The following is a 6,635-nucleotide window of genomic DNA, read 5'->3' as shown; positions in this document are numbered from 1 at the left end:
TTATATCCACAACCACTCAATGTATATGCCACATCATCAATTTAATAAATTTCATTTTATTAAACTTATGTAACTCCAATAGTTAAACTGTATAACCACTTAATCATAATGGATCCACCAATCACAAAGGCTCCACCAATTAATTAAACCAATCATAATTGATCCACCAATTATTTAAACCAATCATATTATTTTAAAATATATATATATATATATATATATATATATATATATATATATATATATATATATATATATAAATAAGCAAAAGCTCAATAAACATTGAGTGGTTGATAATGATTACTTTTTATCATACTCTCTCCAATGGAATAGTATGATACAATGAAGTATATTGAGTGGTTTATTATACTCCATTGGAGATGCTCTCATAGATAAACTCTCAATCAACGTGTTAAGAGTTTCAGCATACGAACTTAGATATTAGTATTTTGATAAGTTATTTGTAATAGTGTTAGTAATAGCACAAATATTTTATACACAATTGATACTTCAAAAAAATTCGGCGTAACAATTAAATAATGAGTATTTTCCATTAGGTAAGAGTAAATTTGATTTTTTTTAATATTAAAAAGAAAATTACACAATTTCTCCATTTCTCTAAATACTAATTTTATAGAAAAAATTGTGCCTTATTCATTCTTTTTATACGTATTTAGTGTATTACTTTAAAATACATTAAAATTTCAAAGAATAGTTTAGTTTTTCTTTTTTTTTTTAAACCCAAAGAATAGTTATAGTTAAAATGTACTCGACCAATGAAAAATTAACAAATAAGCATTTATGTTAATTGTAAATTTCTTATTGATCAATATTAAAAAAAAAAAAAAGATCATGTATATATAGTGGTAAGGACCACAGTATATGTATATTTTGGTATGAGTTGAAGTCTCAAAGTCCCCACAAAATCCCAACTTTTCTCTGAGTCTTTTGACCACTTGTTTAACTATCTACACAGGAGAGAAGAAGAATGGCGAGCAGTGTAGCAACTCACACCGACCATCAGACGGCAGTGAACAGCAATAGGCAAAGTTTCGACAACCCTTACGAAATGGTAAGGCATCTGGCTTCTACCAACGCTGTCGTTTTATTCAGCATCAGTGGTTGCTGTATGTGCACCGTAGCCAAGCGTCTTCTCTTCGGCCTCGGAGTCGGTCCCACCATTATCGAGCTTGATCACCTTTCCGCCGGCCCTGACATCCAGTCCGTCCTCTTTCGCCTATCTTCTTCTCAGGGAAAGCAACATGTCCCTGCTATCTTTATCGGCGGCAAGTTTCTGGGCGGCATTGAAACTCTCATGGCTTGTCATATTAATGGCACTTTAGTCCCTCTTCTCAAGGATGCTGGCGCTCTTTGGCTCTGATTCCAGATTCTTCATCTACTCGATCGGTGGTTTCGTCCGTTAATTTATCTTAGTTATTTTCGCTAATTAACTAATTAAAGGCTTAACTTTTACGGTTTAGTATTCAACAACAGTTTCTGCATGAATCACTTAACTTCACTCACCATGGATGTACTTTGTATAAAATTTGATAATTAACCACTTCATGTTCATGCTTTCTTTATTTTATCATCCATTCTCTCTCTTATTATTATTATTATGATTGCCATCTACTTTATAATTTTCTCCTATTATGTATGCCTTGGTTCGAGCTAGATAAGATTTCAAAGCAAAAAATTTACAATGATTCCGATGTTTCAACGATTAACAAAATACACATAAACAATATAGTAGTCGAATCAACTACATCCGATTTAATATAAACTTTCTCTTTTTTTTTTTTTTTGGATCATAATATAAACTTTCTCTAGTCTAAAATTATGTCCCCTAAAGGATCAATATTCTCTTCACAACATATTACTTTCACCGTAAATAAACCATGAAACAGAACATGTTTGGTTTAGCCACTAGCCACTAGTTGATACTTATTACCTTTAGCTGTTTATTATTATAATTATAATAATTACTGTTTTGTAAAATTATAATGAATTATTTTCATTATTACTCTATAAAATGTATGTTTAATATAAAATTATGGGTTTGTTTTTACCAGCATACTATCTTTCAACGGTGAAGAAAACAAAGTAAGTTTTACTAACAAAGTAAACATAAAAAGCACCTAAAATTATATTTTAAATTAATTAATAAAAATAACTTGAAAAATTAATAAAATATAAATTTTAACTTATATATTGAACTCAGCAATGGTAATAAAAAGATCATAATAATAACATTAAAATAAAAAGATAATTCTATCCAAATCAAATAATAAAAACCTTTTCTTATGGAAAGCTCTAAAAAAAGCTGTTGTTTCTAATATAAAAAAAAAAGAAGCTAAAATCTTTTATATATAAACTTAACTCCACTATTTAGCTTAAGAAAATAAAAGCAACTCAAAAAAGGGAGAAGTTGTGTAATGGACCGGGATAATAATGCCACATCAGATGTTGGACTATTGTGACGACATTGGAATGGGCGGGATCAGTACTGATCTTACCCATCATATAGAAACATTTTTTAAAGAACTTATAAAATTTTATAAACTTAGAGCATCTCTAATAGAGTATAATGAACCATTCATTATACTCTTTTATTAAACTCTCTCTCATTAGAGTGAGTTTAATATATTGAGCATTTATCAATTATTCAATGTTTATTGAACTTTTAATTTTTTTAATATATATTTTATTTTTAAAATAATATGATATATTCAATTAACTGATGGATTTTTGTGACTGTTGGATCATTATGATTATGATTGAATGGTTATAGAGTTTAACCATTGAAATTAGATATTTTAATAAAATGATATTAATTAAATGGATGATGTGGTATGTATATTGAGTGGTAGTAAGTATGAACCATTGGAGATCTTTTAGCTAGCTAACTTTATTACTATTATTAAATAGCCTACTTAATTAGCAAGTAAACCTTCCACTTTAATTAGTAAACATGATGGTTAATATGAATTTGATGAGGGTTATGTATTAAAGTGTTTTAAGTTATACTTTCATGAGTAATTTATTATTATATGTTGATAAGTATGGTTTATTTAAGTAGTAAATTACACCCATGGCCATTGAACTTTACCCATTTTCACATTATAGCCACTGAACTTCATTTCTTCCGGGTATGGCCACTGAATTTTACACTTTTTAATACCGGTGACCACTCAATTTTAACTAACTTCTCAAAATGACCGTTAACGACCTCAAAATGAAAATATTCAAGAATTAAAGTTGTTTAGAACGACATTTACCATGAAACCATATTTTTTATTTTCGAAAATTACATTTTTTGGAGCTTTCTCTCTCTAAAAAGTTACTTTTTCTCTCCTAACCAAACAACACCCAAATGACCTCAAAACGAAAAATTTCAAGAATTAAAGTTCCTTAGAATATCATTAACTCTTTGGATTTTTTATTTTTAACTGTCAACGGTCGTTTTGAGACGTTAAGTGGCCACCGGTGTTAAAAAGTGTAAACTTTAGTGGCCATACCGGGAAGAAATGAAGTTCAGTGACCATAATGTGAAAATGGGTAAAGTTCAGTGGTCATGGGTGTAATTTACCCTTTATTTAAGTGAATTACTTGATGTGGAAATAAAAAATTTAAAAAAGAGGATGAAGTGAGAGTTAGGAAAATGATTATGAAACGTCATGATACGTACTATTAGTTATTTTGAGGGGAAATCCCATTTGACTAACGGTTTCTTCAAACTAAATCATTAGTTTTTGCTTGGAAATATTTCACTATAACACCAAATGCATGCTTTAACTTCCAATTTTTTATTAATTATTATTATTATATAATGTAGGATAATCGGAGTATAATATTGTTAAATTAATTAAATCATAATTGGATAGAATTTATTACAGTAAGCTGGACCGCTCTTCAGCTTAATAATCCACCGAGTCCAAAGGAACAGATGAAATTTCTGAGAGTGTCGTATCATATAGAATCACGTTCTGATTCAACTACTTTAATTCTGATTTTTCTCACATCATCATAATTAATCATAATCAGTATTAATGAATCATCAATGACATCACCAAAATATATTTTCTCATATCAACTGAATAACTAATATAGAACCTAATAAGTTTATCTGAAATTAAACAATCGGAATATAATTTATAAGAGTTTCCTTATTAACCTATTGAAAGATTTAATTCATTCATTAAGTGATATTTTAATGAAGACGTATATCTTCTTTTCTTTTTTGTAAAAGAAAAAAAGAGTATATATTTTGCAAGGACATATTGATGATTCCAGCAACAGAAAGGAAAAAAAGAAATCAGTAGACAAGTCCACATGGGTGTGTGAGAGATAAGGGGGTGTTTGGTTATGCATGGAAATGATGAAGAAGAGGAGAGGAGTGGATAATCAATCAGTGAGTATGATATATATTCGCTTTGGCGGAACGGAATCATGAGGATGACATGCATATGTCATTCTAATATCATAACTATATTTTTATTTTGACCAAAATGATTTTGTGTTTTGTTCATTCAGACAAATCCTTCGCTCCCTGACATTTTCTTTCTTTTCCCAAACAACTACTTTCTTTGACCTTCCCTTATCATAACAAACAAACAACTTTATATATTACTAAGAAATAGCAATAACTTATAATTATTAAGGAAATGTTAAGATAACAACTTGTAGAGTTCATATTTACTCTAAGCTTGAGGATAAACTCTTAATAATGGTGTTTCTTTGGTTTTTTTAGTTACTCTAAACAATATAATGTTCTGCTTTTCATACTTCTTTTGTGCCAAGAGGATAATCAGTTAACTTTATTGTCAAAGCTAAACATTAATTCTAAATAGATGAAATTACTCCATATTAATATTGTTGAATAAGAAGAGGATATTATAAGTCCTGATACGATGTAATCTATGAGGTCATGCTCTCTTGTCTGAGCTGATTTTTTCAGTACCAGAGGTAAGATCAGCATGACGTCCTCGATAGGCGGCCCAATTTCGATGCCTAAAAGGAAATTATATAAATAGAGTAGTAAGTAATTGAAAGTAATTGTAATAGATGTGTGTATGTACCTTAATTATAACATTAAAGTCGTATTTATAGGATACCTAAGGGTAGATCCATCATATGTTGTTATCCTTGGATTCCTCAGAAGTCAGTTGGACGTAATTTGTGTTATACCTTATTTGGGTTTCCTTGATCCTAGTCGGGATTGGTGGGTTCTAATTCGAACTGGACTCGAATGTCTTTCTATGGGTCCACGTGTGATATCTTTATTTAGTTTAATCTGACGGCTCCGTTAGTCTGGACGTCCTTGTTACTCGAGGATGAGGACATGTGTATGTCGGTATTATTTCGTAAGATATCATACACCCTCTTTTGACTCATGGAGTTCTTTAGGGCTTCGATCACTGGAGGCCCTAAACGACCCTGTCACTTGAAGAATCATTCAACATTTCTGAAAACATCTGCCTCTTCGGATGCCACGTTTGGATCAAAGAAGGCACTCCAATAGAAACTACATATAAAGGCAGTTGTTTTCATGTGTATGGGCGATTTTTACCGACCTGTCTCAAATTTGTTGCCAAAGAGGAGCGGAGCTACAAATTAGCGATGGAATTCTTCACTGATGGGGTAGGAAACTTTTTAGCGGCGGATTTGTACGGGCAGTTTAAACCGCCCCTACACCTTGTTTTGAAATGCCTCCTTTGAACTGTAAGGGCGGTTTTAACCGCCTCGTGATTTATTTATATATATTTATTTATATTCCAATTAGATACCTCATAATAATTATGATTAATTTTAAATCAAAAATTCATAAAAAAAATATCAAAATATTTAAATTTTGATACATTATAAATTTAATACATGATTCCAAAATTCAAAAAGACACAAAATTTAATGGAACATGTCATTTCTATATCACTAGTTTATATTGGCCACATTTCAATTCAATATGAAAAAAGATAACATGAGATTCCCTATTGTTTCTAAGATGCTTCACCTCATTCGTGCTCACACCTCCGACTCTTCAATAAATTCATCTTAACTTGAAAAACAAGTGATCTCAACACCATGTAGAGCCTATATTGCTTCAAATGATCTAATATTGCTTTGTTCTTGTGGATGCCATTTCCAACCCAGAATCACGGAATCACTGTAAAATGCCAAAAGGATATATTCAATGTAGATTTAGTCCAAATGAAGCTCGATTTAAGTTGAACAATAAGTTGCAACTAAAAAGGAAGTGCCAACAACGTTAACGATGCACCATCTTCATGAAATGAACAATTGCTATGAATAAACACCCTTTAGAACTTGGAACCATAATTCATGATTACTTATCAATACTTCAACAAGTTCCTAAAGTTCTATAGGCAGTCATCCAAACTTATCCAAATGAATTAAGTTCGTGACTAAAAGGAAGAAAACTGAATACAAAAGTAGTTAAAGCAATATCTCAAACTAGTCAGGATCCAGATAACTGTACTTTTGAGGTTAAATTTATGATACGAAGCCTGGGCAAAATAATTGTAACTAAGGATTTGTTTCAGTAGCAACTGCACTGAGTGCACCATCAATAACATATATAAATGAAGTCAACTCCAGATCTTCTTCTGCTAAAGAAG

The sequence above is a fragment of the Euphorbia lathyris genome, chromosome 6, assembly GCF_963576675.1.
Source record: "Euphorbia lathyris chromosome 6, ddEupLath1.1, whole genome shotgun sequence".
Lineage (NCBI taxonomy): Eukaryota > Viridiplantae > Streptophyta > Magnoliopsida > Malpighiales > Euphorbiaceae > Euphorbia > Euphorbia lathyris.
The sequence above is the reverse complement of the archived record's forward strand: the minus strand, read 5'-3'. Positions refer to the sequence as shown.